Source organism: Macrotis lagotis, chromosome 1, assembly GCF_037893015.1.
Source record: "Macrotis lagotis isolate mMagLag1 chromosome 1, bilby.v1.9.chrom.fasta, whole genome shotgun sequence".
Classification (NCBI taxonomy): domain Eukaryota; kingdom Metazoa; phylum Chordata; class Mammalia; order Peramelemorphia; family Peramelidae; genus Macrotis; species Macrotis lagotis.
In genome coordinates, this window is record NC_133658.1 from 365938781 (window position 1) to 365960448 (window position 21668).

At 37.2% G+C, this 21668-nt stretch overlaps 1 long non-coding RNA gene across 1 annotated transcript in view; it reads left to right on the forward strand.

Moving 5' to 3' along the window:
- Positions 1 to 21228, forward strand: part of LOC141505987 (uncharacterized) — a 44712-nt gene extending 23484 nt beyond the window's left edge. The window contains exon 2 of the long non-coding RNA XR_012473736.1: positions 21040 to 21228. This is a non-coding gene — a long non-coding RNA (uncharacterized LOC141505987). The remainder of the gene's footprint in view (positions 1 to 21039) is intronic.
- The last annotated feature ends 440 nt before the right edge of the window (positions 21229 to 21668 follow it).

Here is a 21668-nt window from a genome sequence, read left to right on the forward strand (position 1 = left end):
TTTTCAAAATCAAGTTAACAAAACTCTGATAATTCATTCTTTTTATTTAAATGTTCCTTTCTTCTGGTATATAAAATCTAGGCAGCTGAGTTGATTCCTGCTGCCTTAGGTCATGTAGAGGGAGAGTGAGCAAAGGAGAAAAGAGAAAAAGATGAAAAAAAATCCCTGAGGAGGAGGAGTATGTGAGTGTGTGTGTGTGTGTGTGTGTGTGTGTGTGTGTGTGTGTGTGTGTGTGAGATATCTATTCTACCAAGTTTTATTTTTTGGACCTGTTTTTTTCCTAAGTCCTATTCTGTTCGACTCTCCTCTTTCACCACTAGAGGGTGTCAAAAGCTCAATAGCAAAGCAACAAACGTATAATAGGGGGTATCTGAACCAATTCTCACACTAGAAGGTACCAGAGACGCACTATACATATGCAATAGAGGATCTATTTGCATATGCACTATACATGCAATAGAGGGTGCCATAACAACTTCTCACACAAGAGGGTGCCAGAAACCAAAAGACTAAAAATAGAGGAAATTTAAAGGCAAAAATTCTACTTTTAGGCAAGAATTTCTGTAAAACCTAGAAATAAATCTTAGAGAAATTTCAACTTCAGTCAAAATAAGAGTTTGAAATAGAGCAGGCAGTTGAAAAGATATAAACCTCTTCATAAGGCTATGATTTTCTTCTCACAACAGTTTACTTTGTGTAACATTGTTGGGAGGAGGACCTCTTCAAAGTCCATATCAAGGTTGTGGCACAATCTGTGAAAATATAATTGTTTTGACTAAAATAAATCAATAGAAATTCATGTTAAACAAAATTTATGTTTATTCTCTAAGATTTACAAAACCTATAGGTAGTAATCATTATAGAAATGTCTACCAAGAGAGAAATATGTGTATAAATACATAACAAAAACTCCCAAACCTTTTGATGTTCAGGCAATCAGGTTACACAATAGATCACAAAAATGGCATCTTTATACATTGTTAGTTTCACATAGAGTTGTAAATTTTGCTTAAAACAAAAGAAAAAAGAAAGGACCAGTTATTTCCTTCCTGATTTAATCTCATGAGTATTTGGGCTCTTACAGAGACAAAAAGGAAGCTTTCTGATTCCTAACATCTGTCTTCCTGGGATGATCAGGATAACTGACAGAAAAATGAAGAGATAACACACTTTTACATAGATAGAGATGCAGCTGAGGAATGGGGAGATCCCAGAGATAGCTGTGGTTCTTTTAAGTGAGGAAATCCCCTGTTTAGGAGGGTAAGAAAAGGCTTAAATTTTAATTCACAAATTACTGCAAAAGGTTCACAGGCTACTGCAAATAGTTGACAAGTTCTTTAGCAAGGTAAAGAAGGTGAGTTCTTAAGAAGATAATTTAAGCAAAGAAAAAAAAACAGCCACAAACTGGGCTGGTGAGGACATGAAAGAAAGCTAAATGTGGGGGAAGGGAGAGGAGAGAGAAATAAACTGAAATTCACAACTGGGCTAATTAGCAAAAAGTAAGATCAAATCTTCAATTTGGAGAGGGTGTGCAAAACTCTCATAGGAAATGAAGCCCACCTCCTGTGCAGAGAGGAGTTAGGGAAAGGATTAGGGTGGCACTAGAAGAGTCTAAGGAGTAGTGAATGACATAAGGTTGTGTTCCTGTGCATGTCTGCAAGAGCTAGAGATTATAGATTAACCTTAAATTCTTAAATTAACGTTTCAAATTTATAATACCTTAGCTGAGTGTCTTTGTTAACACAAGGTAGCCTTAAGGAATTTATGATGCATAGCTAGCAGAGACTGGAGAGATAACTTAGAGACTCTAGTTTAGATAGGATTATATAGCAGAATAGTGCAGTACTAAAAAATTAACTATTATGTCTATTTGTTTGACACATTCCTTGCTTATGGGGGTTTGCTTGTAAGAAATAATATGGGGGCAGGCATAGCCAAGATGGTGGTATAAAGGCAGGAATTCCCGGAAACTCATTCCCCCCAAAACTCCAAAAGCTATCATATTATGACTCTAGACAAAATTTAGAGGGGCAGACCTACAGAAAAACTGAGTGATACAATTTCCCAGTCCAAGACAATGTAGAAGTTCCATAGGAAAGGTATGTTTTACCAGGACAGGGAGTTGGAAAGAGCCACAGTGTAGCTAGGCCAGGAGCACTACATCTGGGCACTGGAGAGGGGGCAGTTTCCAGATGTCTTGGCCCAGGGATCACTGGAGATAGATGGAAGGGGTGGTGAGAGAACTCTGCTGTACCAGAGTGGAGGCCAGCCTCAGGGCAGCCCTGTGGTGAGAACCTGCAGCATGAATCAGCGAAATCACTCAGCACTTCCAGAATTTTCAGTCCACAGATACTAAAGGGGTCAGGGGAGACTGCAGAGGTCTCTCTGCTCTCCCTGGAGCAGGACTCTGCTATTTGCCACTCAGATCCAGGTTGCAGTTTGGGCTCCCCTACTACCATAGCTGAACAGGAGCTCTCCTCACAGCTCCAGGGCAGAGGGGAGAGCCTGTGGTCATCCACATGCCAGAGCAGAGGCAAGAGAGCAGTCAGAGCTTCCTGATTTAATCTCACTTTCAAATGTTCCTATTGAAATGAACAGAAAGTTTGATCATCAAGTACAGGACTCTAGTGAACCATAGAGGGGGTGGACTAGAAGGATTAACTATGAGGAACTTAATGATGTTGAACTGTTTGTATTTCTGCATGGGAAGAAGATACTCATAACTCATATGAACTTTCTCATCTATAAGGAGCATATATAGACAAGGCACAGGAAGGAAATGAAGATAATGGTATAATATAGTAAAAAAGATGAAGTTCTTAGGGGCAGCTAGGTGATGAAGTGGGTAGAGCACTGCCTCTGGAGTCAGGAGGACCTCAGTTCAAATCCAGCCTCAGAAGACCTAGCTGTGTGACCTTGGGCAAGTCACTTAACCTTGTTGTCTCAAATAAAAAGAAATTTTAAAAAAAACATGGAGTTCTTGAGTGATAACAGAAAGTAATGGGAGGAAGAGAAAGGAGAGGAAGAAGGGGCTAAGATATTTCACATAAGAATCAAGAAAAAGCTTTTACAATGGAATGGAATGGGGGAAGGTGAAGGAGAATGAATGAGCCTTCATTCTCACCAGAACTGGCTCAGAGAGGAAATAACATACACACTTAATAGGGTATAAAAATCTATCTTACCCAAGAGAAAAATGAGGAAAGGGATGTGAATGGGGGGTTGGGGGAGGGAAGGGGGGAGTAGGTGATAGAAGAGAGGGAAGATTGTTAGATAGGGTACTCAAATACAACATACTTATGAACAGGGACAGGATCAAAGGAGAGAGAGAGAATGGAATAAATGAGAGTGAGGAGTAATAGAGTGGAGGGAAATACAGCTAGTAATAGCATCTGTGGGAAAAATATTGAAGCAACTTCCCTGTTGGACTTATGATAAAGAAGGCAACTCACCCCCAGAGACAGAACCATTGGAATCTGAACACAGACTGAAGTATACTGCTTTTTTTTCTCTCTCCCACTATTCTTGAGGTTTCTCATTTTGGGGGGTGGGGGGCAAGGGGGTTTCTGTATACTCTCACAACAAGATTGTTGTAATAATATAAAATAAATAACCCCACAAAAAGAAACAATACAGAGAAAAGAATTACATTTGTCTCTATAAAAAAGGAGGGGATTACAATATTTCTCTCTGCCCTGAGTTTGCCTGCTTCAGAGATGACATTCCAGACTTAGAATTCTTAATTACAGGCTGAGAAATCAGACTCTGACCAGAAATAAAGGTTGCAAAATTTATTCAGCTTTGACATCCTATATCAAAAAGAATATCCAGTTAGCCATAATATTATGAAAAATCTCAATTATAAAAATCATATCTCTAAAAAGTGTTAACAAATTTACAGGAATAGGCATTTTTCCATTCTTTTCTCATCACGATGAAATTCCAAATTTCCAGAACCTTCCTATCCCTTTTTTTGCTATGATCTCTGGCCAAAACCCTAACAATTTCTTCAAAATACTTACTCAAAACTTACTCTATTTCTCACATCTGTATTTTTCCCAATCAAATCTCAAACCTCAGAATTACTTTCCTTGATTTCACTGAATAAATCTTTCCTTAGTAAATCAGAACCATACCAATTAAACTGAAACTTTCAATTCCTTTCCCACATCAGAATTGAAATTCTAATGAATTTGGAGACCTCAGAGTTCAAAAGAGTAGTAGCAAAGTTGTGCAAACAGATATTTCCCTCAGTTTGCATTGTACTTGATTGTATGGAAAGCCTACTAATACAGAGAAAGAGATAGTCACTATTTTAAGATATTTCCTACCTACCTTGCTATTTTAATAGAATTAACTAGAAATCTCCAGTCTCAGGAACCAACTTCTCACAACTCCTTAGAAAGTTTCCCATACAAACTAAAACCATTCCAATGCCACCAAAAAGGTAACTTCGTTTCTAATTTATCAAGACAATATAGTTTTGTCAAATCATTCCCAAAAGAAACATAGTGGCAAGGTAAACTAGTTTCAGAAAGTCTCTTGCTTAAACAAAGTCTCTTTTTTTAAAACAAATCTCTTTCTTTACAAGACAGGAAAAAAAAGTAATCTGAGATATTAAGCACCAGATAACTGCCCCCCTTTTTCTCTGAATAATTTTATGAGTATATCTCTTAAGTTCTCTAAATACTAGTTTCAGTTTTGTTTAAGAATTGAGCATTATCTATTACTCTCTAGAGAATAAAGAGGGGGAAGAAGGGGTACTTTGCATTTAAAAAAGTTTCCTTATCCCCAAAACCAACTAGGACATTTCAGCATTATCAGACCATACTTTATAAATATTCCATGCATGGTAAACAGCTATTTCTGCAAAATGGGAAATCTTTCCTTATTTTATTTTCTTTCTCTTTGTGATGCTGGAGATTAGGTGTCGCCAATTAAGATTTGAGTGTTCCCACAAGTGAAAGAATTCACATTTTAGCCCTGGATTTGAAGCTCTAGGTTTTATTTTCACAAGTCTGCAAAATTTACAAATTAAAACATTTTCTTCTCCTAGAAAGCTTGTAAGAGGCTTGAGAGCAGGGGAAATAATGAAGGGTAGGCAAGATTTGAGGGAAGGGGAGAGGGGAGAGAGGGGGAGAGAGAGGGGGGAGGGGAGAGAGAAAAGAGAGGGGGGACAGAGAGGAGAGAGGGGAACAGATATAGAAGGAAATAGAGAGGGAGAGAGAAGGAGAAAGAAGGGGAGAGAGGAGGAAATAGGGAGACAGTCAAGAGAGTTGACTGGGCTGAGACTCAAGTGAATCTGTGGCCATGGGGGGGGCACTCCCTGGGCATAGAAGCATCAGGAGATTATGGGCAAAGGGGAAAATCTCTCCCCCTGACTAAAATCAAGGAAAACACTGTAAGGGGTGGGGGTGGTGGGGGGATGAGGTTGTAAAATTACATTTAACAAAGGAACAATAGGAGTCAATTTACATCTAATTAAGGTCAGACAGGTACAGATAACATTTTCTTACTGGACAGATATTCTATATTTCTCCTTCAACATTTGTCCTCCCAACTTGGCCAGAATGAGAGGAATAAAGACTAGAAAAAGCCCCCTGTCTTTTCCTCTTGGGTCTTAAAATTTACACGTATTTCCCCATGTATATACATACAAGTCACATACCTTTTCGAAATATTTGGGGTCTAAAAACTGGGAGCATCTTATTCAGTGGTTGTAGATTTTTTTTACTTGCATTTCCTGCTTTTTCTCTCTTGGTGTATTTGTGCTCATTGTTGCACATTTGTTACTGGTATATTAGGTAACATTTTACCACATTCTGCCTGGAAATGACTCAGAAAAGATTTTCATATAGTGCCAAATTCAAGTTCAAAGTGATCCAGTTTGCAAAAGTGAATGGAAATTGTGCAACTAAACATCAGTTTGGTCCTCCTCCAACTGAGAAAATCTGAGACTGGCTAGGGGAAGAAGAAACCTACTGAAAATGCTAAGGTAGAAGGCCATGAGAGGCAAGTCAGCCTAATGGCCTGAGTTAGAGAATTGAAGAAATGAATTGAAGAGCAAAGGGCCTTTGGAATTCCTGGGTCCACAAAGATGGCTCAGCATGAGGCAAGAAGAATTGCTGATGAAAAAGAAATGACTAATTTCAAAGGAGGACACAATTGGTGCTTCAGATTCATGTAACAGAATGGACTAAACATTCATCCACATACTAGACTTGCCCAAAAGATGACTGGAAGCTATGAGTAGAAGGTCCTTGAATTTCATGATGAATTAAACTTGAGTTCAATAACTTTATGTAATTCATTTTTTTTTCAAATTTTGGGCCCCAAAATTAAGGTATGTCTTATCCATGGGGAAATAAGGTATTTCCAACTAAATATTTAAGAAAAGGCTCAGTAGAAGTTCCTCTTTTGCCAAAAGGTGAAATCAGCATGTGAGGAATATGGGGGTGTTTGGGTTCCATAAGAATGTGAAGGGATAATTGTTAGTTTACAATTAAAATTATGAATACAGGGGTCTACCTGTATTGTTGCCTATGGGTGGGTATGTAAGTTAAGACACAAGACTTAGCCTCAACCTGATCCAAAACGGATTAAGTCAGGTCTGTGTCACATAGTTCTGAGATTAACCTAGGGTCTGTGTCCTCAAGGAGGTAGCTATTCTTGCTCATTAATATAAAGGGTGGGGAAAAACCTATGGAGGTGAATATATCAATTAGATTTGTGACCCCAGTCAATGATTGGTGTGAAGGGTCAAGGACAAAGCCTTTCAAAATGCATATAACATCTAGCATTTTGGGATTTTGGTATCCCTCTCTCCTTGAGAGACCTTGAGAGACATGTGCCATTTGTTAAGATGTCTTAATAAAAAAACATTTTAATCACTCTGGACTAAGCATTCACAAGCCATTTATAACAAGCATTAGAATCGCAATGGCCATAGATGTAGAGGTAATTTGAGTTTGAAACTACAATCACTAACTTTAATTACACATATACAAAAAGATAATGTTTTTAGACAGCTTCTAGAATATACATTTTTTTCCCTCCAAGCCAGAGTTCCCATATTCAGAATAGGTTTGAATGTACAACCAACATTATAAGACCAAACTTTAACAAGTACCAGATATAATAGAACCAGAGAGAACTCCAAAAGATGATTTCATTACTCAAGGCAGAGTTGGGATTTATATCAGATGCTTTAACCAGATCAGGACTCTCTGAATTTAGCCATTTATAGCACAGTAATGACAAATGACATTTAGAAAAATCTTACTTATTTACCTGTGGGAAGATGAGGTGAAAGGGCATGAAGGATCTAAAATTTCTAGTTCAGAGTATTCACCAGGACCAAGGAGATGGAGAAGAGGCCCTATTGTTAAAACTCCAGAGGTTTTTAAGCCACCAGACTTTGGCTTTTGACTCCAGGTTCACAGTCATGCTCATCAGAGACATTGATGCATTACAGGATTTAACGATTTATGTTATTAGGCTGAAAACAAAACTCACATATTGTGTCCACAAGTCACACATTATATAAAGTTAAAATAACAGGGAAACAGTAGCTGATTGAACTTCAGACAGGCATTTCCAGATAAGATAACACAGGTTGCTAGAGATATGTTGCAGTAGACATTAATCTTCAGATCTGACTAGATTTCAGGTCAGTATAACCTAGGTTCTGAGTTAAGCATTAAACAAATCTGGTCTACAGAGGGTTAGGTTCAAACAATGCCACAAAGTTTTTTCCCACAATATTTAATTGGTTATTCAGGAACAAAAGATAAACAAATTGAAGACCATGCAGACTAAAAAGTAGGACATTAATCTGGCTGCAATTTTCTAGAAGCAAATTTTACCTTGTGAACACTGGAGTGCTGTTTAATCTTCATCTGGCCTACTCCTTCCTCTTAGTGCTCACCTATTTTGATGTCCAGGAATTCTTTGACATGTACTACTGCCAATCATACTTATTATCAACATTCAGAAACATTTTAAAGACCAGTTTTTATATGCTCGCCATTCATTCTTAATATACAAAATCAGTGAGGCCCAATCACCTGTTTGAGCAATCTTACATAGTTCTAAGTTACATAGGGGGATGAATACAATAAAATTTTACAGATGGCAGAAAGGAAAGATATATATCAAGTAAAATAATAAACTCATCTGTAAATACTAGGGTATAGCTGGAATTTTCACAGTAGCCATTCATTAAAACTAGAGTTTTTAATCATTCATAAACACTAGTTAGTGAAAATCTTCATCTTAAGTAAGAAGAGGTAATAAAGCTAAGCCAAAAACTCTTTTAATCACTAATTAGCAGAACTAAAGTTTGAGTTAAATATGAGCTAAGTTCTTCAAGCTCTAGGTAATTATGTATCTTTCTTTAGGAAATGGGGGCATTAGAATCAAACTAGAAACAAGTGGAAAAGTAAACAACATATTTAAGAAAGTGTAGCCAGAGAAATGAGCATTTGTAGAGCCACAGGGTATATATATATATATATATATATTTAGCTTTTTTTTCAAGGAAATTGGGTTAAGTAACTTAGGTAATTATTAAGTGTATGAGAACAGATTTGAACTCAGGTCCTCCTGATTCCAGGCCTTACTCTATCTACTTCTGCCTCAAGGGGAAATACTCTTAAAGAGTAAGGAGAGAGGGGACAACTAGGTGACAAAGTGGATAGAGTACTGGCCCTGGAGTAAGGAGGGCCTGAATTTAAATATGACCTCAGACATTATCTGTGTGACCCCAGGGCAGTCATTTTGATACCAGGAAAAAAGGCTCAGGGAAGGGGTCCCTAAGGATATATGTGGGTTCATTCTGGGTGGAAAAATCACTAGAATATCTGACTCAGGAGGGTAAGAAAAGGCTTAGATTTTAATTCACAGGTTACTATAAAAAATTCACAAGTTACTAAAAAGGTTCACAAGTTAATATCAAAGATAGTTAAAGGGGAGGCTAGGTGGTGCAGAGGCAGCTAGGTGGCACAGTGAATGGAGCACCAGCTCTGGAGTCAGGAGTACCTGAGTTCAAATTGGCCTCAGACACTTAATAATTACCTAGTTGTGTGGTCTTGGGCAAGCCACTTAACCCTATTTCCTTGCGAAAAAAAGATAGTTAAGATAGGGGAAAAAGAAAGGATGAAAGGAAGCAGTCACATAATGGAAACTGGGCTAAGATCAACATGGGTCCAGTCTTATGGAACTGGGACCACATGGGATCACATGGATCCAGCATGGATCCAGCATGGAGAAGGAGTTGTCCAAACCTTTATAGGGTACCTAGACCACTTCCTGTGCAGAGAGAAGAGTCAGAGAGGGGTCAAGGAGTGACCCACCTGAACATGACTAGAGTCAGGCATTCATTTTGGAAGGTTAGGTGCCAAACTGATGGAGGAGGGGTAGGGGGAAGGACCTGAGGTTACTGTTCTAATAAATTAGTGAATTTACATTTGAGAAAAGTGTTAAACTGAACAATGGAGAATGAGTCAAAGACCCACAGAAAATATCAGACAAGCACAGATAATACATCTTTAATATTATACAGGAAAGGTTAAAGAATTATTTCTCTAATATTTCTCCTTTAACATTTCCCCCCCTAAGATAATTTGGGCCAAAATTCCTTTGGGGATTTGGACATAGTTCTCTTCTGAAACTGCTTCAGAGTTGGAAGTGGGCATCAAACTGGTCCTACATATCAAGGTCAATTTGAGGGGGAATAGGGAAGTAGAAGGAACTCGGAAGTATCCAAAGATAGTTAAGACAGGGGAAAAAAAGGATGAAAGGAAGCAGTGAGGCCACTATTAGAGATGCCCTGCTGGTAGCCTGGGGAAAACAAAACTCAGAAAAAAAATTAAGCAAATAAAACACAAAGAGGACTAATTAACAGGGCCTTATAGAAGCCACTAAGGAGAAAAGTCAAGAGTCCCAGGAAGAGATATTTGGGGAACAAGAGCAATGTAGGGAAATGTAAGGAATAAAAATAATATTCCATGATCCCAATAAAGATACATAACCTATCGAATTTAAGTTTCCTCCAATTCAAGATAGTTGGAGAGATTATTAGTTCTGTCAACACAAATTTTTTTTGAGAAATAATTAGGCTCATTATTAGAAAAAGAAATTGGAATCTCCTAGACCAGGGAATCCAAAACCCTTACATACAAGAAAACTCAGTTCTTTAAAACTTGGTATTCAATTTAAACTCAGTTTATATTTGGAGACTGAGTTTCCATTAATAAGCAATAGCTAGGATATGATTCTAATACAGAAATGATTTCGGATTGCCAGATTAATGCAGGCTTGTATAATCATTTTAGAACAGTGTGTATCCAATAAGTGATTCACAAATAAAAGTCTTAACCTTTTGCCTTATAAGGAATCAAATTTTTTTCAGCCTGCCTGAAAAAATAGATTTCTCTTAAAAAATTTAAGTAGATCACAAATCATCCCTCTGATATACTTAGTGAACTAACATTCTTTTTCTTAAAATAAAAAATGCTTGAGATAGTCATAATAGAGAATCATCCTGATGTCACAAAATCTTTATGATATGCCTAAATATCCTCTTGTTATTTTGAAAAGCTAAAGAATCTTAATTCCTACAGGAACATATAGGTGACATCAGATGCCAAAGCTATATACCAGCCTAGCTAATTGTTAAAATGTAGAAAATTATAGGTCAATTGGTTCACCTGACATGATTATAGTAATTTGCTATAAAGCACAAGCAGGGAATTAAAAGGAAATATTCTCTTATGTATTTATATGTCAGTCCATTGTAATGAATCAGGCTTCAGGTTTGCCAGGTGGGCCATGTCCAATTAAAAGAGACCTACCTCAGTTGTGCTGATGGTAGTTTCCTTAGTGGAATTTTTTATGAGTACTCTGCCTATAGTTATGCATGTCATACCCCATAGGGCTAGTGGTATCATTGGTACAATGATATCCCTTTGATTGCTGGACATGGACCAAATCAGTAGTGATATATATATATATATATATATATATATATATATATATATATATATATATATATATATATATATATATAATTTCCTATAATCAGAACTTCAGGTGGATTCAGTTTTAAAGGATCCAAATGTTTCTTTTATTGCAGATAATGACTGTGCTCAACAATGAAATATTAATTTAGGATTTTAAAAATATAATCTCAATTGTCTCTAGAACTAGGCTTTATAAAAACAAAAATTTTTGTAGTGGAATATGTTCAGTTATTAACCATGTTTAAAAATAGACATAAATATAAATTCTTGCTTTTAGAATCTTTTTAAAAAAAATAAGAACACTTAGGTGACTAAAATTTCTTTCAAATATAACAAAACAGTCAGAAAAATCAGATTTCCTAGTAGAGTGGCATATTAACGTTTCTATACAATTCTTAATTCTTAGAACACAAATAAAACAAAAAAAAAAGGTTCTTTAACCTAGTAAAATAAAAGATTCTTTAGGAATTGAATCTTATTTTATGTCCTATTTATAGAGATTTCACAGGAAAAAAATACATTTTTCTCATCTTTCTTTTCAATTTAAAATTTGTCCTGATAAAAACATCAAATCCTTAGAAATCGTTATTATATATAAACCTACATCTACAGCAACCTCAGTTCATTGTTTAGACATTTCAGGGATCCTAAAGAGGGGCCCTGATCTTTAATACTCTTCCCTCCTTGTTCCCACAGGGTAATCAATGACCAATTTCAGGTTTCAATTTTATTACAATAACTTCAAATAACTTACATTTTCATAAATGATAACCAAATATTTGTAGATGCAATACTTCTGAATATTTGGCAAAGGCAGTTTCAAGAGTACAAAAACAAAGGACAGAAGAAATCATTAACCTCCTTAATGATCTGACTATGAGGGTTGCATAATATTAAGGTGCCCAATTGCTTATACAATACCATCTGATGAAATGTTAGCTCTTCCTAAACTTTAAGCATGGTGAGGACAGGTCAGATTTTCCAGCATCCTGAACACTGTCTTCCTAAGTTTATAATTAACATAGGGGAAGATACCCACAGGTCTTGACTTCTCACCTACTGATAAAAGTGACTGAGATATAAAGGCTGAATATTGTCAAAAGACATCAGTCTTTATTACTAGGAATGTAGTTTAGACTTTGACACTTTCAACCCATAACGTACAACAGTTAAAAAATTTGTACATTATAACCAAGAAAATTAATATTACTTGAAACAAACCATTATATATGGTGATTTCAATAGTTAAATACATGTAAAAGCAGGTTTCTTGACACTATTAGCATCATAACACACTGTACACATTTAGAGAATTATTTTAAAAATATAACAATTAATTGGCTTATATCAGGCACTTTACAGTCATCTGAAGTAAATAGAGATGAGATAATTTCCTTTTCATCCAGATAACAAAAGTCCAAATAGATACATTTCCCTCACTTTATCTTGTCAAATAACAAATATAAAGTTATTCTAAAATATATATACATATATATATATATTTTTTCTTTTATAAACATGTAGTGGGAGGAAGACAAAGTTTCACAAACTGTTTTTCTGAGTCAAAAAGACCTAGGGAAATTGTTGACAGAATGTAGTTAGCACCCCAGGTTAAAAAAACTCCCACAAATCATCTTAGGCCTTCTACACTATGCATAGTAAACTTTTATAGCCTGATGGTAAAAGACTAAAACAACTAAATAAGCACTTATAAATGATAGCTATCTTTCTCTTATCCAACCTAAAAGCAAAAATGATAATTTTTTCCCTATTGAAAATTATCAAGCCTAAAGTAGCATAAAGTATTTTAAATACCATGAGTGAAACCAAAAAAGATCAAACACCCCTATTATGTTGCACAGAATTAAAATGAAATTAAATGCAAAAAAAAATTCACTCCAATACTTTCAAATGCAGAGGATTAGTCCCAAGGTACTATATTTCAGAGACAAATCTCACTGTCAGTAAGGCAAAGATTGTACATTGTTACACCATGTGATGAGTTGGGAGCTCTAACCAGTTCCCAACCCAAAAAAGACCAGTAGCCTATTCTCAGTTTTCCAGGCCAGAAGAGACATGAGAAGAGCTGCTGAGTGGGATACAACACACATAGACCTCTGATTTAAATTTCTTTGGGATCATGCTAATTTATATTGGTCAGAAAATAATTTTAGAGTCAATTTAGTTGTTTAGGAGTACCCGATATTGTCTTTTGTGTTGTTTTTGGAAAGGCAATGGACTTAGGTGACTTGCCCAAGTTCACAAAACTAAGTCATTATTAAGTATTTGAGGCCAGATTTTAGTTCAGGTCCTCCTGACTTCAGGGCTGGAGCTCTATCCACTGTACCACCTAGCTGCCCCCCCCCCACCCCATATCAACTTTTAAGATCTTAGAAACTCAACCAGTAATTTAAAAATCTTGATATAATTAAATACATTCTCAATTAACTTGCACAGAAAATCAATCCATAAAGTTATCTAATTGCAGAGATAATGAAATCTCTAATATTCTAATGTACTAATGTTCATTTAGCAAATATTTTTATGTTTCTCATTTTAAAACATTTATTTCAGTAAATCAATTCACTGCTAGAATTTGCAAAAGTAGCAGTCTGGTGATGGGATTTAGTTTTACCCCAATTATCACCTTTGAACACAACTTAAATCAGTGCACATCTGGATTCCTCAATCTTAGAAAGAGTGTAGAAGTTAACTTTTTGATTATCATTTTCCATTTAGAGGGGTATTTTTTTGCAAGGCAATGGAATTAAGTGGCTTGCCCAAGGCTACACAGCTAGGTAATTATTAAGTGACTGAGGCCAATTTGAACTCAGGTACTCCTGACTCCAGGGCCAGTGCTCTATCCACTGTGCCACCTAGTTGCCTGTTTAGTGGTTTTTTAAAAATCTATTTTAAAAGTCATTAAAAAACTTTCATTAACAGAATTTACCCTTATAGTCAAACTGTAAAATTTAAGTTCAAACTAAAGGGGTTTGAGTTCAAACCTATTCATACAGCAGAGACAGAGACAGAAAAAGGTAGGCACAAATGGATGCTCTGTCCAGGGAGCTGGCAAGGGATGGAGAGGCCAGAGATGGCATGAATGCCTGGGTCAGAAGTGTGTCAACCCAGAGCAGGGGACAAGGTAGGGCATAAGTGAGCCAGTGGGGCTGAGAGTTACAGGTCCAGACTTACAGGCCAACTTGAAAAACTATTGGTAGCCACTGGAGGAGTGAGCCTGCAGGAATCAGGATATCATCTTGATTGTCTGGGAGGAGGACCAGTAGTTTCTGGGGCTCTGGGGGCATGAGCCCTTCCCTTTCCCCTGACCATTATGGGGCAGGGTAGTGCACAAGAGGAACAGGAAAAGCAGGAGGGGAAAGAAAGAATTTACCGGGAGTTTTGAAGAAGAAACTACATATCCCCACTCTAAGAGAAAGTGAGAAAAAGAGACAGTAGATACAATTTTTTTTTCTGACAAAGTGTGGTTAAATCGAGCAGGGGGGCAGGGGGGTAGAGGTAACCACCTGCTGAGCCTAGGGGTTGGCTTTGAAGAACCACTTGACTGGGAGACTCAATTCTCCCAGCTAGAAAGGGGAAAGGGACTTCAGACACATGCACTTACATGTTCTTTTGCCTTCCACTAATTGGGAACCTGTAGCAGCTGGGGAAGCGGGGAAGAGGAAGCCAGAGAAAGAGAAAGACCCCTGAGGGACAATCAGAGACAATAAACAACTGAACTTGACTTGCTTCCTCTTTTGCAGCAACTGAGGGAACAGAAATAAACTTATAATAACCTGTAGCGCAAAGTGTGGGGTTCCCTATGCTCTAGGTAAGGGAGGCCCACCTAAGGCTACCCTGCCTCAAGCCACATGCTTTCATATGGTATCCTGAAGGAAAGGAAATGAGAAAAAGCCACAGGAGGGGTGTCCCCCCCAGTATTGCTTGTTTGATCCCCCAAATTGAGAGAGAGAGAGAGAGGGGAGAGAGAGAGAGATTCTGGGATTCTTTTTTTAAAATTTTATTTATTTAAGGCAAAAGGGTTAAGTGACTTTCCCAAGGTCACACAGCTAGGCAATTATTAAGTGTATGAGGTCAAATTTGAGGTCAGGTCCTCCTGACTCCAGGACCAGTGCTCTATTCAGCACTTGGGGATTCTTAAACATGACTTATCCTCTTCACTCATACCCAGTGCGAGACAGAAGAAAACAACTCAAAGACTTCAGCAGCAACTGCAGGTCAGGTAGAAATGGAGAGGCTTAAAGAGGACATCATTTCTTACCATTAGAGGTCAGAGAAGTGATCAGGTCTCACCAGAGTCACCAATTATGATGCTTAGAAACTAGATTCAGGGAAGTGGGCTCTAAGGATTGATATGGATTCATTCTAGGGGAATAAATCACCAGAATCTGACACAGAAGGGTAAGAAAAAGCTTAGATTTTAATTCACGGGTTACTAGAAAAAGTTCACAAGTTTTAAAAAATGTCTACAAATTAATAGCAAAGATAGTTAAGAAAGGGGAAAAGGAAGGCGGCAAGGAAGTAGCCTGGTCTTAGATCAACATGAACCCAGCCACATGGAACTAAAACCACATGAATCCAGTAGCATGGAGTTGGCTTCACATGGATCCAGCATGGAGAAGGGAGCCTAGCCCACTTCCTGTGCTGGGAGGACTCAGGGGAAAGGGATCAAGGAGTCACCCACCTGTATATGAGTAGAGTCAGGCAATCACCTTGGAAGGCTAGGAGCAACTGGTGGAGGGGGATAGGGGGAAGGGGCTGAGGTTGCTTTTTCTATTATCTTGGTGAATTTACATTTGAGAAAAGGGTTAAACTGAACAATGGAGGAGTCAGAGGCCCATAAAAATATCAGACAAGCATAGATAATAGTACTTTAATATTACAGAAAAGGCTAGATAAATATTTCTCTTATTATTCCTCCTTCAACAATTTAACCTTGAATTCCTAAAAAAAAAGTAATGAGGAGGGCAGCTAGGTGGCCTAGTGGATAGAGCACCAGCCTTTGAGTAGGAGAACCTGAGCTCAAATATAACCTCAGACACTTAGTAATTAGCTAGCTTTGTGGCCTTGGGCAAGTCACTTAACCTCACTGCCTTGCAAAAACAAACAAACAAAAGTAATGAGGGAGGGGCAGCTAGGTGTCACAGTGGATAGAGCACTGGTTCTGGAGTCAGGAGTACCTGAATTCAAATCCAGCCTTAGACACTTAATAATTACCTAGCTGTGTGGCCTTGGGCAAGCCACTTGCCTTGCAAAATAAAAAACCTAAAAAAACCCCAAAAGTAATGAGGGAATTGATTTGATTGCTGGTCAAGGTGAAGTAAGGTACATCTAGAGCTAGGTCTAGATGTAGAAGACAACTGATACTACCACTAAAAAGAGCAGTGGTGATCCATGATAAAAGTCATCTTCTAGATCCTTGTTTCTGGCTTTTGTATTGAAGGGGCTGACAGGATGGTCCAGGAGTGAGGAACACAATATACATAACAATTATGTATTTACTTATATAAAATATAAACAATAGAGTAGTACCAAAATTATATACACAAGACTTACACAAAAAACTAAAAAAGGAATGAGATACAGATGAAATAATATTTGATCCTATCAAGCTGAAATAAAGAAGACTTCCAAAATAGCAAAAACTAGGATTAATGGAGGCAAGAGAATTGCAATATGGGATAGACATAACTCCTGAGTACTGTAGTACTCAGAGAGGCACAGAGAGTAGGATCTAAACAGCTTCTACAGGAGTGCACAGCCTCACCAAACTGTTATATAAGTTGTTTTGCATAACAACAGGAAGTCCACAGAGAAAGCTGGGGCGACTTGACCAGATATCAGGACATCAGGTTTCTTATATAGCAACTAACATAAGACCTGCTCCAACAAGTTTGGACCTGTTCCAACAATGGGGGTCCCTTCTGATGACTGAATTCAGTAATCCTAGAATCAATAATGAATCCATGGGGTTTTGAGTAGACAAGTAACATGTTTAGATCTGCATTTTTCTGAAAATCATTTTAGCTCCTTATGTGAAGGATGAACTGGTTTTGAGAAGAAAAGATAATATAAATGTAACACATTTATGCTTGCTCATCCTATGCTAGTCATTTTTTTTTTTTGGCTCTGACAAGGCAATGGAATTAAGTGACCTTAGGGTCACACAACTAGGTAATTATTAAGTGTCTGAGGTCAAATTTGAACTCAGGTCCTCCTGATTCTAAGGCCAGTGCTTTATTCACTGAACCACCTAGCCACCCCTATATGCTAGTCATTCTTGAAAACTATATGTGATGGAATTGGGGAGACAGTATTCCCTGCTCACTACTTTGGCACTCAGAACCTACTCCAATTTTTCAGGAAGAAGGTATTTAAGGGCAATGGGGGTTGGAAGAGGTTAGAAATGGTGATAAGGTTATAAATCTGATGGCACAGTTGCTTTACGTACATCAATTAGAGGTGGTTAATGATCTTGAGAGGTTAAACACATTGCAGCAACTGGTCAATATGGGAAGGATTGGAGTGAGGGAGAATTGAAGGGCAAGGTATAAGTGTGTTGAAGATAACAACATTGACTATGGGGGGAAAACATGGATATAAACCATCTTCCCACATTCTGATTTGTTGATTGCCACCCCTTGGAACCAAGCCACAGCTTTATCTTGGAAACCATTACCATAGGAGGCTGAAGCTGAGATAACCTGAGCAGCCCTTCTGGGGCCAAAAGATAATAGCTGGAAGTAATACCCAGGAAAACCTTCATTGCCAGCATCTATCAGAACACTACTCACTTAAAACCAGGGAGTCCCTGCAGTGAAACTATAAGTGTAGCAAGTCACCAAGAGACCAGAAGAGACTATGTAGCAAAAATCAACAAGAACTAACCAAACTCAATGTAGCAGCATGTCCAATAGAGACAATGAACCTATCAAGGAGTAGATCTAGTGAGGCCAGCGGGAAGCAATACTGCTAATTATAGTTGGGCCTGGTGCAGTTGCAGCAAGAACACCTTAATGACCTCACCAGGAGATAGCCAGGATCTTTCGGGGGTGGAGAGAGTTCCCCCTCTACACATATGGGCACTTCATGATCTTGCATGCCAGATATAGTATTATTTGTGGGATAGGATTCTCTGGGTTCATAGGAGGAATAGTTCATGCTATTCATTATATGCTTCAACTTTGAATTTATGGTTCTTTTAGGCAGCTAGGTAGCACAGTGGATAGAGTTCTGAGTCTGGATTCAGGAAAACTTGGGTTCATGTCTATCTATACTCATAATACTAGCTGTGTGACTCCAAGCAAGTAACTTAAACTCTTTTTACCTCAGGGTGATTCTCAGCTGCAAAATGGGAATAATGATAGTAACCACCTCCCAGGATTGCTGTGGGGAGTAAATGAGATAATTATAAAGCACAGCACCAGAAATATGGTAGGCACTATATAAATGCTTATTCCCTCTAAGGGAATTAGGTTGCATAGTGGATAGAATAGAATGCTGAGAATCAGTAAGACCTGAGTTCAAATGCGACCTCAGATACCCATTAGTTCTGTGTAACTCACTTTACTTCTACCTCAATTTCTTCATCTATATATGGGGGAAACAATAGCACTGACTTAGCTGGAATGCTGTGAAGATCAAATGTAATAATAATTGTAAAGGGCTTATGATTATTCTGGGAATGGAGAAAAAAAAGTAAGGTTACTGGGTGAATGCTTTCTGTAGCTTTTAGTAGACAACTTTGAACCTGGATAGCCCCGTGTGTAAAACAGATGTACCTACTTCTATTTATAAGGCACTTTCTATCTTTTTTTCTAAGTTATGGTCTTTCTTTCAATGTTGACATTCTGTTTTATGAGCTAAGGTACTTTAACATGAGGAAATCTCAAACACAAATTAAGGATAATAGGGACAGAATCTTGAATAACAGATGTATTTAAAATGCATCCAAGCTTGCACTTGAACTCAAATGTTTTCAGAAGACTGAAATATCCCAAGGTTAGTACAAACCAGCTTCCATGGCATAGAAGAAAGACATCCAGGAAAGGGGAACACAACACTGTTTTTCCATCTACTTCTCAGTCTGTTAGTACACTGAGGAAAAGACACAAAAAGAAATGGCATTTTCCCTTCTCAAGATACTGAACCATTCTTTGGAGGTGCAGTGGATATAGTACTGGATTTGGAAGATGCCAATCTGAATTCCAGCTGTATCATTTATTAACTAAATCACCTTAGGCAAATACATTAACTTCAATCTCCTCATCTGTAAAATAAGAGGAATGAATCTGAGAACTCTAAGTTCTCTTTTGTCTCTATAATCCTAAAATTCTTCCTCAGCAAGTAATCCTATCTGCTTAGAGGCTATGAGGTTCTTGTTAGGCTGAAACTATCTCCAAGTGCTTAGGTAATATTGCCCCTAAACACTACCTTATTAGCAGGGTAATTGCCTACCTGAATTCCACCAGGTTTCAATTATAGCACTAACAATCCTTTGCCTGTACTGATAGTTCATATTCTAATATTCCCTCCTGTTCTGACACACTATTACATAATTTTTCTGCTGTAGGGAAAGATTTGAAGGTAGAATGATTTTATATTGAGTTTTGCTACTTATCTATGTGATGTAAATCTGTAGATGCTTCCATCTAATATTCAAATAGCTTATCCACATGTGATATGAATAGATAAGATATCTGATATGAAATTTGATCTACTCCATATCCAAAAGAAGTGAAAATTTCCACCTTTGGCAGAGAATAGGAGTAAGGCACACTAAAAGGCTAGTGAGGTTGTTTGGGAGGGGCAGGTAGGTCTAAAGTCACTATGTCTGAACAATGTTATATTCACTCTTTTATCTCTAAGAGGAGTATTAGGCAATAATTATGTCTATTATACATTACATATCTGTAGTGTACAATAAGGGGGTTCAGGATAAATACTACTGTTCCTCATTGCTCAAATAGTAGATAGCTCCTTTCCACCTAATTTTTAGTACAGAAAAGATCATCACAAATAGTCAGTATACCTTTTTATTAAAAATAATTAGTAAACAGAAATAGAAGGTATTATATAGATTAAATAAGTGAATATATAAGATTGCATGACTTCTCATGAGAGAGAGAGAGAGAGAATTATCTCACTGTGGGTTGGTAGGAATCTACTCTTAGTATTCTCTAAGGATGCAGGCATTAGAAGAAGTCAAAGGACATTTTGGGCACCAGTCAGTCCACATGCCTATTGCTCCAGGGATTTCCTGTCTACTCTTCAAAAGTCTACAATCACTTGCCTCTAGTTCTCAAACTCCCTTTCACTACTTCTCCAGTAATCTTATATGCAGATCTATTTGTCTATCTATCTATCTATCTTCTTATTATTATTATGAGGTCTAATGCCTCTCAGTCAATCAGGAGTCATGTCTCACTCACATATGAAACAAACAGCTTTACAGGGGTTGTCCCTAAGCAAAAATCATTCTAAACTTGAGTGGGAATAGGTTACCTCAACTAAAGAGGATTCTGTTAGTGGAGGATGCCAATTATGTATACTTATAAAAAATACACCTGCAAGTTCATCAGTGTAGGGAGCTCTCAATGAATTTCTGTATGAATGCAGATTGATATCTTTGCTGCCACATATAGTCTTCAAAAGTTGCCTGTGTCCCTGAGAGAATAAATGACTTGTTCAGAGATGTACATCAGGTATATGTCCAAGATAAGACTTGAATCAAGGCCTTCTGGCCTCTTATACCACTTTCTTGTCCACTACTGCCCATTGTCTGACAATTCTATTTAAATCTATGAATAGAGAAATAATAGAATGTATTTGTATTGGACTTTAGACTTTATAAAGTGCTTTCTATTATCAAAGATGGAGTTAGAAATTAAATGACCATTGATCTAATTGTTCAAAGCATATGACATTTAGAATAGAGGTGTTTTAACTTTGTGTATATGGATTTACTGTTCCTAATATCTATTCCAATTTTCTTTAGTGTATCACAAGGCAAAATTCAACTGAAAAAAACCGGGAATTGTGATCTGTTCAGCTGAACTAGTTTTACTTCAATTTCCCACTATTCAACTGCTTTAAAAGAAGGAATCATCTTTGTCAACTTTATGTAAGAATTCACTACAGAATCTCATTTTAACATTCTTGTTCAATAAACTATTTTTTGTGAGAATCCTTACTTTTTATTCAGACATAGATACCTATAGATACTTGTAAAGTACTTAATTGGACAGAACATGATGGTAACACAATAGTACAATAAAGAATTTAACACAGCTGTTACTGTATATAAAGGTAGTGTAACTGGAAATTCTTTAACACTTAGAAGAATTTGGATTTAGAAAAAGAGTTAGATTGCATTACCCTGAATCCCCTGGTTAGAAAGGAAGGCTCATTGACTTAACCAAGGCCACATGGTATTAAGCTATCAGAGAAAGTCAGTTCCTCTGTCTCAAAATTTAGCTCAATCTAATTAACATCAACTTTAAACAAATACATTTTTTTTATTATTCAGTTATAAGGCTCAAAATGGTTTCAGATGAAAAAGGAACAGAGAAGAAATATAAAAAGTCAAGCATCTTGAAGGAAAGATTCAGAAGACATTATCAAAGA